The following is a 14,555-nucleotide window of genomic DNA, read 5'->3' on the forward strand; positions in this document are numbered from 1 at the left end:
AAAAAATCTTTGGACTCACCGAGGCTTTGACGGGTAAAATAACTAGAACACTGCTGCGCTACGAAAGCCCACGACCGAATCACGGGAAATGCAACAGATCTCGATACTGAAGCAGTATTTTAAACCTCGACATCGCTTTGATAAGTGACCGCCGTGCTCAAAAGGATTGTTGGGATGTTTTTTTTTTTGGGGGGGGGGGGATCAGAGGGTGGTGCAGCAATACCCATTGTTGTACTGTACCTCTACGCTCTCACGTCTATGCGCCCCCGCCTTTACCGACCCCACACTGGCCAGCATAGTGAAGCGAATGGTCCAATAACCCCCACGACCTGCGTGGGACGGGAAGGACCTCGTCCATCGGTTAACCTACACGGGAGCTTTGATAAACATAGCGCTCCCACCAAAGCCGGGTGGCTGGGGTGGTTAAGCGGCACGTGACCTGTACTCCGGCACGGTGGGCACAACAGTGAGGGTCGGTGGAGCAGCGCACACCGATGTCGCGATGCTCCCTTCCCGCGCGCTTCGAGGAGGTGCTTGTACACTGGCTCGCCGGGAGAAGACAGTGCGGCACGTGGACTCATCGCCATCTGTTTCTATCTGCGCGGGGATAGAGCGTTGCCCCCTTGCACGAGGCGTTGGTTTTCTCCAGGTGCTCCGGTTTCCTCCCCACGTTGTATAAAAAAAAGACTTGTTACTCAAATTAGCACGGTGGGCTATGTAAGGTGCTAAAGAAGTTCAATATACATAAACAAAACTCAGTATGGCAGGACCCTCCTGAAATGAGTCATCTAATTCAGTGTGTCTCCCCTTAATAATTAATTCATTAATCTTGATGTGAAGCTTTCGTGACTGCAGGAATCCATACTCTTTGGTTCTTTCGGTAAAGTCAAGTAGGTAGAAAAAAATAAAATGAAATAAATCACGACGTTTCGGGCGCAACACAAGCGTTCGTCATCAGGTGAGCAAGCATGGCCTGCTGCTGATGCAGATTGTTTTAAGACAGGCCATGTTTTCCCACCTGATGACGGACGCTTGTGTTGCGCCCGAAACGTCGTGATTTATTTTATTTTTATACCTACATGACTTTACCGAAATAACCAAAGAGTAATTAATTCATTAATTAAATCATAATGAAAACCACTTTAACGTTTAAAAAATATATTCACAGACACGTGTCAATCCACTGCTCGATGAATGCCTCCCCAAGCCAAACGGGCGGTGGTGGTGATTTGACCATACTTCCGCCACAATGGGCAGTGCATTTTGGCTAAATTGGGGGTGGCGATGGGGGTGTGGGCACCAAGGCTGGTTGAGATTCCACTCCCAATGGCGGACGAGACTGGAACTTGGGTTCATAGCGCCGCACGCCACCCACTGCGCCACGGCTCTCCCTGAGAAACACTTTGCGAACGCAGTTGCTACATTTAAATGTGGCGATACTGAGGCCCCCCGACCTCCCCACCCCACCCACCCACCCACTAAGACAGCGGAGATCACAACACGCGGTTGGGTTTTTAAGAAGAGTCCCCATGTACACACGTGCAGGGAGGTGCGGACAGAATGACACCGGACAGAGCCCTCCTCATGAAATGGGGTGTTTGTAGGCATTTTACCGTCCAGGGCTTCTGGGAGTGAGCAAAACTCGAACAAGAGCCTCTCTTCATTTGTACACACGCGCGCACACACACACACGCACACTCACAGCAGATTGAGAGAGTTTGACTGTGCGTCAGATTCATAGGATGTTGGGGACAGTGCGAAGAGCCGTAAGAGCGCGTGTTGTGCCAGATGAACGCGCGTGCGTGTTCTCGCTCACGCGCGCGCGTGTGTGTCCATGTGAAAGCTGTACAGGGGGATCTGTGCCATTGTCTCTGTATGTGTGCGCGGCAGTGCAGCGGTTAGCGCCCTGCGCTCCGAACCCGGTGACCCGAGTTCGATTCCCGCACACGGCCAACATCGGTGACGATTATCTGGACCGGCCCTGGGCCTCCCTTCGGTCGACTCAGCCTCAAATGAGCACCCTCGTGCTGTGTGTAAACATCACCACTGGGGAGACAAAGGCGGCCGGGCGTGGTGCTGGCCACCCGCTCCCTCGTGTACCGTATCGGCCTTCGCAGGTGCTTCTACTCGCTAACAGCACTTGCCTCAACAGTCTGTCAAGGCGACACGGGGGGACCTTTTCCAGCAACGTAACCCCGCTGTCTATAACACCTTTTATGCATTAGGGGGTCACCCGTACAAGCACCGGCCAGGCTCAAACATGCTGCGCTTGGCTTCTGAAATCTGGAAAGATCCGGCAAATTGTGGGCCACTTGGGTCATGGGCAGAGTCTGCAGTACGCTCGGTTACACGCCTCTGCACGGGAAGATTTAATCTCCGCAAACATGTTCCTACTGCCAGTTTGACTCAGCGTTAGCCTCGTCGTAATCGTCTTTGTGTTACACGCATGCACCATAATCTGAGCCGTGGAATTTTAACCTCGTGTCGCAGGACTCCACTCGGAATAAAGAGGAAATTACATGAATGCACGTGGTAGCTGGTAATTCGTACACACACAGCCAACCCAGCCAGCACACACGCGGTATTGGGTTTGTACGCCACGTGTCTGTCTACACGTGTCTGTGTACACGCGGCCACAACTTCTTTAGGTCTGTCTTTGTGTCTCTTTGTGTGTGTGTAGCTGCGTCACGAACCCGGCAACCCGAGTTCGATTTCCGCTCACGGCAAACACCAGTGGCGATTATCTGAATCGGTCCTGGGCCTCCCCTTGGTTGACTCAGCCTCAAATGAGTATCTGATGCGATGTGTAAAACATATATCGTCACTGCGAAGACAAAGGCGGCCGGGCGTGGTTCTGGCCACCCACCCCCTCGTGTGCCGTTATTGGCCTTCATAGGTGCTCGCAAACAGAACTTGCTCCAACAGTCTGTGAAGGCTATACGGGTGATCTTTTTCTTTGTTTGTTTTTGTATCTCCCTCCGTGTCTCGGTGCGTCTCTTTACGTGTCTCTCTCTCGATGTGTCTGGGTCTGGTGTCTCCCTCTCCACGTCTGCCTCTTTCTGTGTGTCTCGATGTATCTGAATCTCTTTGTATCGGCGTGTCTCCGTGTCTTACTCCATGACGTCGCTGTCTCTTTCCGTACGACTCTGTATCTCTCCTCTGGTGTCTCTCCTTGTTGCCCCGTGTGTCTCTCTGTCTCCGTGTGTCTGTTTTTGTCCATGCCTCTCTTCTCCCCTGTCGAAAAGGGGCTCGCATGCCGGGTCTTGGTGTTCACTCGAGACGCACCGCATGTCCAATCGCATGCAGCAAAAATTAAATGCGGCCACACACGATGACAAAGATCCCCCGTGTAGCCTTAACAGACTGCCAGGGCAAGTGCTGTCAGCGAGCATCTGTGAAGGCCGGCACGACACACGAGGCGGTGGGTGGCGAGCACCACGCCCGGCCGCCTTTGTCTTCCCAGTGGTGATGTTTACACACCGCACCGGGTACTCATTTGAGGCTGAGTCGACATAGGAGAGGCCCAGGACCGGTCCAGTTAATCGCCACTGGTGTTGGCCGTGAGCGGGAATCGAACTCGGGTTTCCGGGTTCGGAGAGCAGTGTGCTAACAACTACACCACCTCTCCCCACACATATACACACGCAGCACACACACTCACACAGCACACACACACGCAGCACACACACTCACACAGCACACACACTCACACAGCACACACACACACAGCACACACTCACACAGCACACACACACACAGCACACACTCACACAGCACACACACACACACACAGCACACACTCACACAGCACACACACACTCACACAGCACACACACTCACACAGCACACACACACACAGCACACACTCACACAGCACACACACACACACACAGCACACACTCACACAGCACACACACACTCACACAGCACACACACTCACACAGCACACACACACACAGCACACACTCACACAGCACACACACACACACACAGCACACACTCACACAGCACACACACACTCACACAGCACACACACTCACACAGCACACACTCACACAGCACACACGCACACACAGCACACACACACACACAGCACACACACGCAGCACACACTCACAGCACACACACAGCACACACACACAGCACACACACACACACAGCACACACACACAGCACACACACTCACAGCACACACACACACAGCACACACACTCACACAGCACACACACACTCACACAGCACACACACTCACAGCACACACACTCACAGCACACACACACACACAGCACACACACACACACAGCACACACACACACAGCACACACTCACACAGCACACACACTCACACAGCACACACACTCACACAGCACACACACACACACTCACACAGCACACACTCACTCACACAGCACACAAACTCACACAGCACACACACTCACACAGCACACACACACACACAGCACACACACTCACACAACACACACACTCACACAGCACACACACTCACACACTCACACAGCACACACGCAGCACACACACACACACTCACACAGCACACACTCACACACAGCACACACACTCACACTCACAGCACACACACTCACACAGCACACACTCACACACAGCACACACACTCACACAGCACACACACTCACACAGCACACACACACTCACACAGCACACACACACTCACACACTCACAGCACACACACACTCACACAGCACACACACAGCACACACACTCACAGCACACACACAGCACACACACGCAGCACACACTCACACAGCACACACACACTCACACAGCACACACTCACAGCACACACTCACACAGCACACACACTCACACAGCACACACACACTCACACAGCACACACACGCAGCACACACTCACAGCACACACACAGCACACACACACAGCACACACTCACACAGCACACACACTCACACAGCACACACACTCACACAGCACACACACACTCACACAGCACACACACACTCACACAGCACACACACTCACACAGCACACACACTCACACAGCACACACACACAGCACACACACACTCACACAGCACACACACACTCACACAGCACACACACACTCACACAGCACACACACTCACACAGCACACACACACAGCACACACACTCACACAGCACACACACACAGCAGACACACAGCACACACACACTCACACAGCACACACACACAGCACGCACACAGCACACATACTCACACAGCACACACACATTCACACAGCACACACACACAGCACACACTCACACAGCACACACTCACACAGCACACACACAGTACACACACTCACACAGCGCACACACACACAGCACACACTCACACAGCACACACACAGCACACACACTCACACAGCACACACACAGCACACACACAGCACACACACACACAGCACACACACTCACACAGCACACACACACAGCACACTCACATCACACACACACAGCACACACAAAGCACTCACACAGTACACACACAGCACACACGCACAGCACACACACAGCACACAGAGCACACACACAGCATACAGAGCACACACACACGCAGCACACACACTCACACAGCACACACACACACACAGCACACACACTCACACAGTACACACACAGCACACACGCACAGCACACACACAGCACACAGAGTACACACACAGCATACAGAGCACACACACACGCAGCACACACACTCACACAGCACACACACACTCACACAGTACACACACAGCACACAAGACAGCTGGGAGCCATTCTTTATTGGTGCTCTGCCGAGTTGGCACGGATTCTCGCGAGCAGTAACAACAACAACGATCATCATCATCAGCCGCTGCTGCTGCTGCTGCCGCCGCCGCCGCTGCTGCAACCGCAGCGGCTGCTGCTGCTGCAGCTGCAGGGGCGGACCACGGAGTCGGAACTTCGCGGCTGCACGCGAGTCGGGTCCAGGCGACGGGTCAAACCCACCAGAACGGAGAGCGGCAATTGCTCCTCTTGTTACTACTCAACAACAACAACACACACAGAGCATTGCAGGAATGGTGGAGGCACGCAATGATAACGGTGGACTAAGTGGAAGGAGAGAAAAAAATGCCTGCGCTGCACTGCAATTTAATTGCAAACAAATATGTATTTATCAAGGCCTTGCGTCTGGCCCCTCCTGTAATTGTGTTATAGTGTTTATATTTCGTTTCGTAAACAACGTTTGAACCTCCTCTACCCCCCCCCCGCTGTAATTACTGGGCTATTTATAACGAGGAACGCTAGGTCGTGCTTTTTTTCTCTCCCTGCCCTCTCCGTCCTTTTGGAAGCAAAAGTTTGGAACTCTGTTCTCCAAGTCTCGCATTGTGTTCGAACCCACCACCAAAAACAAAGATCCCCCGTATAGCCTTGACAGACTGTAGGGGCAAGTGCTGTTATCGAGCAGGACCTATAAAGGCCGGCACGGCACACGAGGGGGTGGGTGGCCAGCACCACGCTCGGCCGCCTTTGTCTCCCCAGTGGCAATGTTTACACACCGCATCAGCTGCTCATTTGAAGCTGAGTCAACCTAGGGGCGGCCTGGGACCGGTTCAGATAATCGTCACTGGGTGTTGGCCGTGAGCGGGGGAATTGAACTCAGGTCTCTAGGCAGCGACCACCACCACCACGAGCAAATGAAGTTATGGCTACAGATGTTGTATAACTGTTGAGGTTTGTCGCGGTCGTGCTGCTGCTGTTTGTGTGCCCTTCGACGTGATTTCGGGTCGTGGCCGCGTGTTGTTCGGCACGACGCTCCGAGGTTCCCCACCTCGTGCTGGTGGACTTCTTCAGAAAGCCGAAGATAAAAAAAATCTCCCGGCACGTGGAGCCAAACGTCGCACGTGGAGCCAGACAACACACATTCCCACTTCGATCCAGTGCTTAAATTCCGGAGCCGAAGGGACTTGGAAGAAGAGGCTCCCGGCATGCGGAGCGAAACGTCGGACATCAGGGCCCGACAAACGCGCGGTAGCGCTTAAACCCGACAGCACGTCCGTTTTCGTAGACATCGCTGCAGTGGAACGATCCGTGCAAGACGACGCCACGAAAGTCGTCGACAACACAGAAAGTGCGCGCTCTCTCTCTCTCCGTGTCGTGTTGAGCGCCGAGCTTTTATTATTGCAGCGGGGCGCAGGCAGCGAGGAGACCCCGCCAGCCCGTCCGCGCCACGGTCCGTGACAACCTCCTCCTCCTCCCCCATGTGGCACGTGCGCTGGAACAGCTTGAAAGAGAACGGCTCGTGGGCAGCTCACACGAGCCCTGGGGGTCCCTCCCCACCCTCACCTCTACCACCACCACCCCCTCCATCCCCACTCTCCATCCCCCCCCACCCTTTCCTCCTGTTGGCCAAGAAGCGAACCCCTGGGGGCAAAGAGAGATGAGCCCCGTTTTCACTGCCCTGCTCGACCTCCCCTCCCAGCCTTGGCGCGGGTTTAAAGGGCAATGGTCGTTCTCGGAAATGTGAAGGGTCTTTACCTGCTGGCTTTAGTCAATCTGCATGGAATTAGCACTTTTATTCTGTGTCATCCCCCCGCGGCATTTCCCGCCGTATACACGACCGCCATCCCTTGTTTTCCAGTGGAGGCTATGGTGGTGGTGGTGGTGGCGGCGTGTACTGCCCTTAGTGTCTTCCAGATGTTTAGATTTTTATATATTCTTTTGGTGTGTGTGGGGTGTGTTATAGAGGGGGGGGGGGCTACATATCTTAGTGGTTGCATGCAGCTTGTTGTTTTACAAGACTGAGGGCCAATCTTGAAATCTATAAGTGGCGAGAAAACCCCCAAATCAGAACCGATTAATAGTAATGGCAGTATTTTACAAGCCTACAAAAAGCTTAAATCCGACCCATATTTAATATATATTTGAAGCCCCATCTTACAAATATTGATTACGTGAAGTTAAGTAACTGGACACAAGATAGAATCAGAATATGCATGTTTAACTGGAGGAATCCGATGAGCTATGAAGCTCTTTTTCACAGATGTCCAGTAGGTCGACAGGTCAAAGTAGTCACAACTCATGGTAATAGGTTTTTACCCTTTCAACTGGTACAAAAACTGACACCTTTATACAAGGCATCATGTTTGCAATAACCACGCCTTTTGGCGTCATCTGGTCCAACACCAATGGAGACTAGGCTCTAAGAAAAGCTGTCTCGGGTGTGGACCAATCAACTTCAAGGACAGTGCATATCATTATCATCATCAGAGTTGTTTCTTTTTGTTTGCATTTTGACTGCTTGTGTTGTGGTTATTGCAAACATGATGCCATGTATAAAGGTGTCAGTTTTTGTACCAGTTGAAAGGGTAAAAACCTATTACTATATTTTGCCACTGGTAAAGGAGGTCTCATAGTAGTCACAACTCATTTCTGTTGGTCGCCCCAGAGCCCGTGGTGCTAAATCCGAGCCACGCAGACACGCGCCGTACAAAATACACACGGCCGCCGAGGTGCGTATGCAAAAACTACGACCAGCAAATATTCATGGCATGCGGATGGTAACTTGGCCTCGTATTCCGCGTTTCTCCTTGCGGATTGGCAATGTGTTCCGGAGCAAAATGCCGACAACGTTCCCAGGTGGTCTGCTGGTCACGAAAAGTGCTTCGACAGCAGAGGGTCCGTGTCGTTCTCGCTCCTCCTCCGTTGACGTGGCGCGGACTACGGCGCTTTGCTCTGTGGTCCATCGTTCGGCTTGTTGCATGGCCACGGTCCACTTCCACACTGACCAAATGTCTTGAAAGAGGTCGCGAGCACGTACGTGTGTGTGTGTATATGTATATAGAACTTCTTTCGCGCCGTACGTGGCCCACGGTGCTAATCGGCGGTGCGGGGAAGGACAACAAACTAAGCACAAAGAGCATCTCTAAAGAAATTAGTTTTCAAACTAGATGATTTTAAAGTGCGTAGCTCCAGTCGCTTCGTAATGTCGGAAGAAAGAGCGCTCCCGACGGCCACAGCGGCGCATTTGAAAGCGCGCGATGCAGTGAGCGTCTTCGTTCGATAGCAGCAGCCAAAAGCCCCTGCCGCTGCGAGGATGACGACCCGGAGTTCGCGTGATGGTTTATGCTCCTTGACGAGATCAACAAGAGGGTATTGTGCTTCATCTGTGGCAAGCACTTTGTGCGTAATGAGCGTGACCTCATCGTGTTTTCGTTCAGCATCCCCCAGACACGTAATTCCACCGCCGCACACATCCATCAGTTCTGCTTCGGGAGCTGCTGATGGAGCTTTTGGCATCGCGCACCCAATAGCCGTCTGCTTCTCTAGACCGTGTTTGTGTCTCGTTTGAAACTTAAGGCTGAGGACAACAACAATAACAAAACACACTTTTGTTGGGGGGGGGGGGGTAAGCAAGGCGCACGCGCTTGCGTGTGAGCCTACAATGGAGCACGCGAAGACGGGAAACGGCAGAGCGTCATCACGCCGTGGTTGCTCTCCGCTCGCCAGCGTCCGTGGCCGCGAGACAATTGTTTCGTGAAACAATTGTCTGAGTGTGCGCCCGTTTAAAACGAGAGTGCCAGACGACGATGCACATTCAATGAGGTCCCAACGGTGCGAACCCTGCCCTTGCTTGCTCAGGCCACTGCTGGCATTGTAATGTATTTGGCCTACTCTTCCACGATGGCCAGGTGTCCCCGCAGTGTACCCCACCACACACGCAGGTGGACAGAGGAGAGTTGGGATGGATCGCAACTGCCGCGCCGAGAGATCGAATCGCATCGGTGACCTGTGCGCTGCAACTTCCGTGGGCTGAGCACTTCACCGCGGCAGTGTTCTGACTGAAAGTGTCGAGGTTTTAGCGAGTGCGCCTGTACAACTTGCGCATTCACCGTGCTGCCAACGCTCGCACTTTACCTGGGGTAACATTAAGCAGACACATTTTATTTTGGATTTGTTCCAACAGCTGCCAAATTCAAATCCGCGGGCGTCACGGTCGGTAGCTTTTTTGGACGATTTGTCTTCTTTTTCCTTTCTTTCTTTCTCCATCCACCCCCGCTTCTCTCTCTCCCTCGTGCAAATGAAGCAAATTGCTAAGTTCAATAAATCACAGGACCAACCTCCCCCCTCCGCCGCCTACAATTACAACAGACGAACGGAATGGCAATAGGAGGCAGATCAAATGGCCACGAGCAAAGCCAGCATGCGCCATCCACAGCGCGCCTTTTAGCAACACATCAAGGCAAGGGAATGCATTTATTGAAGTTGTACACTTGGCTACTGGAAAGCTCTGCCGTGCAGCGGTGCGTTCGTCTTGAGTCACGGAGACGACGGCGTGGGGGGGGGAGAGCGGCTGGTGGGGGGGGGGGCTGGAGGATCATTCCTCGTCAGGTTTTCGAATCTCCCTCGACGCCGCAGGGAACACAATGGGCCTCCTTCTTGGCAGGGCAGCCGTGACCTCACATCGTCCGCGGGCAGATGGTTTCGGCGCCGGCTCAAGACGTCCCACGTGGAAGGTCGAGGCGGACATTCTTCTTCACGCATGCGGTCGCAAAGCGTCGGAGGGAGGGCGCCGAGGACGGGTTCATGAATCAGTGTCGAAGGCTCGGAGCGCGAGTTGCGCTCAGCGCCCACCGAGACGGCGGTCTTCTCTTTTATCCTTTCGACAGAACGCAAAATGAAACAATTTCATGTTGATACAGCAGCCGCACCTTAACAACTCTAGCACCTCCCAGTTCAACCAGTCTACACAACAAAGGCTCATTCCTAGCAGCAGCCTCAGCCGCACCAACCTCACAATAATAATAATACAAAACTTCGATCCAGGTGCCTACCTTGGCTCCTCCCCCCCTCAACCAGTATATATACAAGGACGGGTCTCTTAGAATTTATCTTTACTTGATACAGCTATCGTGCTGTGACGGTTCCACCTGAAGACGGAAGCTTGTGTTGCCTCCGAAACGTCGTGATTTTTATTAAATTTTTTATTTTACTTTAATACATTTTTATTAAATTTTTTACCTACGTGACTTTACCGAAAAAACCTAAGAGTATAATTTCATGTTGGGTTGGGGTTTTTCTGTGTGGTGTCCGTTCCACTTGCTAGAGCGGGGCTATACGGACCGGGGAGGGGGGGGGGTGCAGTAGGAGGGGCGGGGCTAAGAGTTGGGGGAAGTTTTGTGTTGAAGTGCCAGTCACCGGCTACCCTTAGCGCACGACTATGCCGTGTTGTATCGTGCAGGGGGTGGGCAAACATCAGGCGCCGGAGCCGCACGCGGCTCATTAAGCACTGCCTTGTGACGTCTTGTAATGAGGACTCACCGTCTCGTGTTCACTACCACGGTGCATGGCGCCTCTTGAAATAGTAAAGGTGATTTTTTCATCTTCCGAATTCGATTTTTTTTTATCTTCTCGTTCTTTTTATTCGCAGGCCCCTGGTGCAGCAATATCATCTCGCACGTAGACATGAAGCCCACACGTTGCACTTATGTTGTCACTTTCATACCAAGGCCACGGCTCCTGATCTGTCTTGACACACATTGGCAGCTTCCCGTATTGATCAAGCTAGCTGCCATAGGGAGTTCGAGTTAAAGCAACGAGCGGTGGCGCAGTGGTTAGAACAATGCACTGCGATCGCTGGGCATGGCTAACATCAGCGGCTCGCCACGCAGCAATCGAGCACCTCCGCGCAGGATACACCTGGGCCGCACCTGCCGCTCGCTGCCCTTGCGGGAGCACCACACTCGGGGCATTTATCGGAGTGAAATTGACATCACCTGCTTTCTCGCTTTCGGAACGCTTCCCAACGGAACGAGAAGGCGGCCGCGGCGTTAAAAAAAATCTTCATCTTCCTCTACTGACTCGGGTAACGACGCATCGATTCAGAGACCACGATCGAATGTTGGCACTCATCATCGTTCTCATCGTGACCGTCGGCAGCCACGGTCAAGCCCCTGCCGGCGGATGAAGGCTTCTCCAAGCCGTCGCCACCTCTCACACAATCCTGCGATGTGATAATGAATCGAGCACAGGAGAATTGTGCATTGCGGAGGCCGCGGTCGTGAGATGGTAACTGCCTCGCGTGGTATACGCGAGGTCGTGGGTCCGATCCCGACCCTGGAGCCTGCATGTAAGTGAGTCTGCATGTTCTCCCCGTGGTAGTGCGGATTTTTCTCCGGGACCTTCGGGTTTCCCCTGCACATTTCGAAACATGCGTTGAGAGGATCTGGCTGCTATAAATGTCCACGTGATAAGCCACTTCGTTGAGCCATCATTTGTGGCCAGGTCGCTTCTGAAAAAGGAGCAATGTAGCTCAGTGGGACTTATCTAGTAAAATAATCATAGTTTAATTTCGTTTTAGTTTAGAGCCCTCTATGTTGTAATATGAGGAGAGGGGGAGCGGTGGCACAGTTGTCAGCGCACTGCACGATGAGCATGGCGAGTTGAGATTGATAATTACCAGCCCTGGCTAACATTCATGGCGAGTGATATCTGCACCGTTCTCAGCAATCCCCTTCACCATCCAGCACGGGGCGGCGTGGTCAAACAAGCACGACAGGCATGGCATGGGAGGCCTCCATCAAGCCATAGATAGACAAAGCGGCGAATCGTTAGACATTGTTTACCCGATGTACGTAATGGGTTCACGTGACCCTTGGAGCCGCTGGAGGCATCGCGTTCGCCACAATACGACGGGAAGAAAAACAGACCCTCGGATCGAGTCGCGACACCGAATCGTAACAACCCATGGGATCGTCGCACCGGACGGTGTTCTTCATCAGCCCATGCAGTTTCAGTTTTCAGTTTCATTTCTTTGGTATAGCCCTGTGAGACATTTGGCTCTTGAATCGGGTGCAACCGCAACAAACAAAAAACAAAAACATGAACAAGAAAATATCTTAAAGTGACTATGCGCAAACAGGAAAAATCCAGGGAAAAAACTGCAAAGTCTTCCAGAAAAAAAGCACCGTATACCAACGCTGTGCAAAAATCCCAGTGGGATGCAAGTCAAACAACAACAACAACCACAAGACAACTTAGATTAAAGCCATCATTATAACTCCGCATGATGTTGGGAGGGAGCAGTGCCGGATTAAGCTACACAATTGCATAGTAAAGTAATTGTATTTTTTCATTTGCTATAAAGCCAGATAATACGACAAATCGCTAACCTTAAACACCCAGTCGTTCGTAAAAGTTGAAGGCAGTATAGTACTATAGTAATAGATCAAGTGCAGAATCACTGAACTAGAATCGATAGCTTGAAAGCATTTAGCGCGGGGCCCTTGAAAGTGTTATGTAGCTACTTGTGCTACTACGATAATCCGGCACTGGGAGGGAGGCGATGACTCAGTGGCCCGGGCCATCGGTTCAGTGACATCAATCCCCGCCTTTAAACCCAGCAGCAGCAGCAGCATCATCGTCGTCGCGGCGTTAACGGCTCGTAACGAGTGAGAGCACGGGCGTCAGGAGGAGAACGCGCACAATTCTCACCAATTGCCGCAAATTGCCGCTCCAAAAAGGGGGCTGGAGGTTGCAGTGGCGTAGCCAGGATATTTTGCGCCCGGGGACGAACTATAAAATTGGCGACCCCCCCCCCCCCCCCCCCGTTTAATTACATACCAAAATGTAATTACATGACATGTAGGCTGTGTGTGGCGGGATATATCAACTTTTAGGTTGAGGTGTAGATTTGTGCAGTAGTTTCAGGCTGCCGCGCCCGCCGCAATACGTTCTAATGTAACGTTGTAAGTCTCATTTTGGAGCCCCTTTACCTTGGCGCCCGGGGACATATGTACCCCCCTGCCCCCCCCCCCCCCCAGCTACGCCTCTGGGAAGTTGTGAGCCTGCGCCCACCGGCAGGGGGTTGTGAGGCACAAGGGCGTGCAGTGTGATCGCGGCCCGATTAGGCCCATTGCCGTTGCACAAGGCGCTCGCCTTCGTTACACACATGGCCGTGGCCCTGAACGTAGCCCTAATCCTGGCCCTTAATATGCAACAAAAAATGCGAAAGAGCGGCTAACGCTTGGCAGTCGCATTGCATCGCGCTCCGACAGAGAGACGGAGAGAAAGAAAAGACTCGCGTCTCCAAAACCACTACGCACCCAGGGCCCTCCGTGCTCAACTCTTGCGAGAGGGAAGGAGGACGTTTTAATTTGGCAGCACAAAATAAATGTTTTCCCACCAAGTCAAGGCCGGCCGGCCGGCCTCTGCTTGCCGGGTATCTAAAAATGAATCTAAATAAATGTTACCCCCCTTGTGCGAATGTGAATTTGCAGCACATGCCGCGCGGGTGCGTGCGTGTGCGCGTGTGTTTATTTGGTGCTCGTTAACAGCACTTGCCCCAACAGTCATTTAAGGCTATACGGGGGATCGTTGCCTTTGTGGTGCTCACTAACAGCACTTGCCCCAACAGTCTGTTAAGGCTATACGGGGGATCTTTGCCTTTGGGCTCCTTGTTCGAGCCACACATTTCGCTGTCTTTATTTTCTCTCTTGTTCAACAACAACAACAAGAATCCAGGTCGTTTCACACACCTCTCGGCCACGCACGCACGAACGGTTTCTGGGGG

Source organism: Lampetra planeri, chromosome 12, assembly GCF_965212315.1.
Source record: "Lampetra planeri chromosome 12, kcLamPlan1.2.h2, whole genome shotgun sequence".
NCBI classification, from domain to species: Eukaryota; Metazoa; Chordata; class Hyperoartia; order Petromyzontiformes; family Petromyzontidae; genus Lampetra; species Lampetra planeri.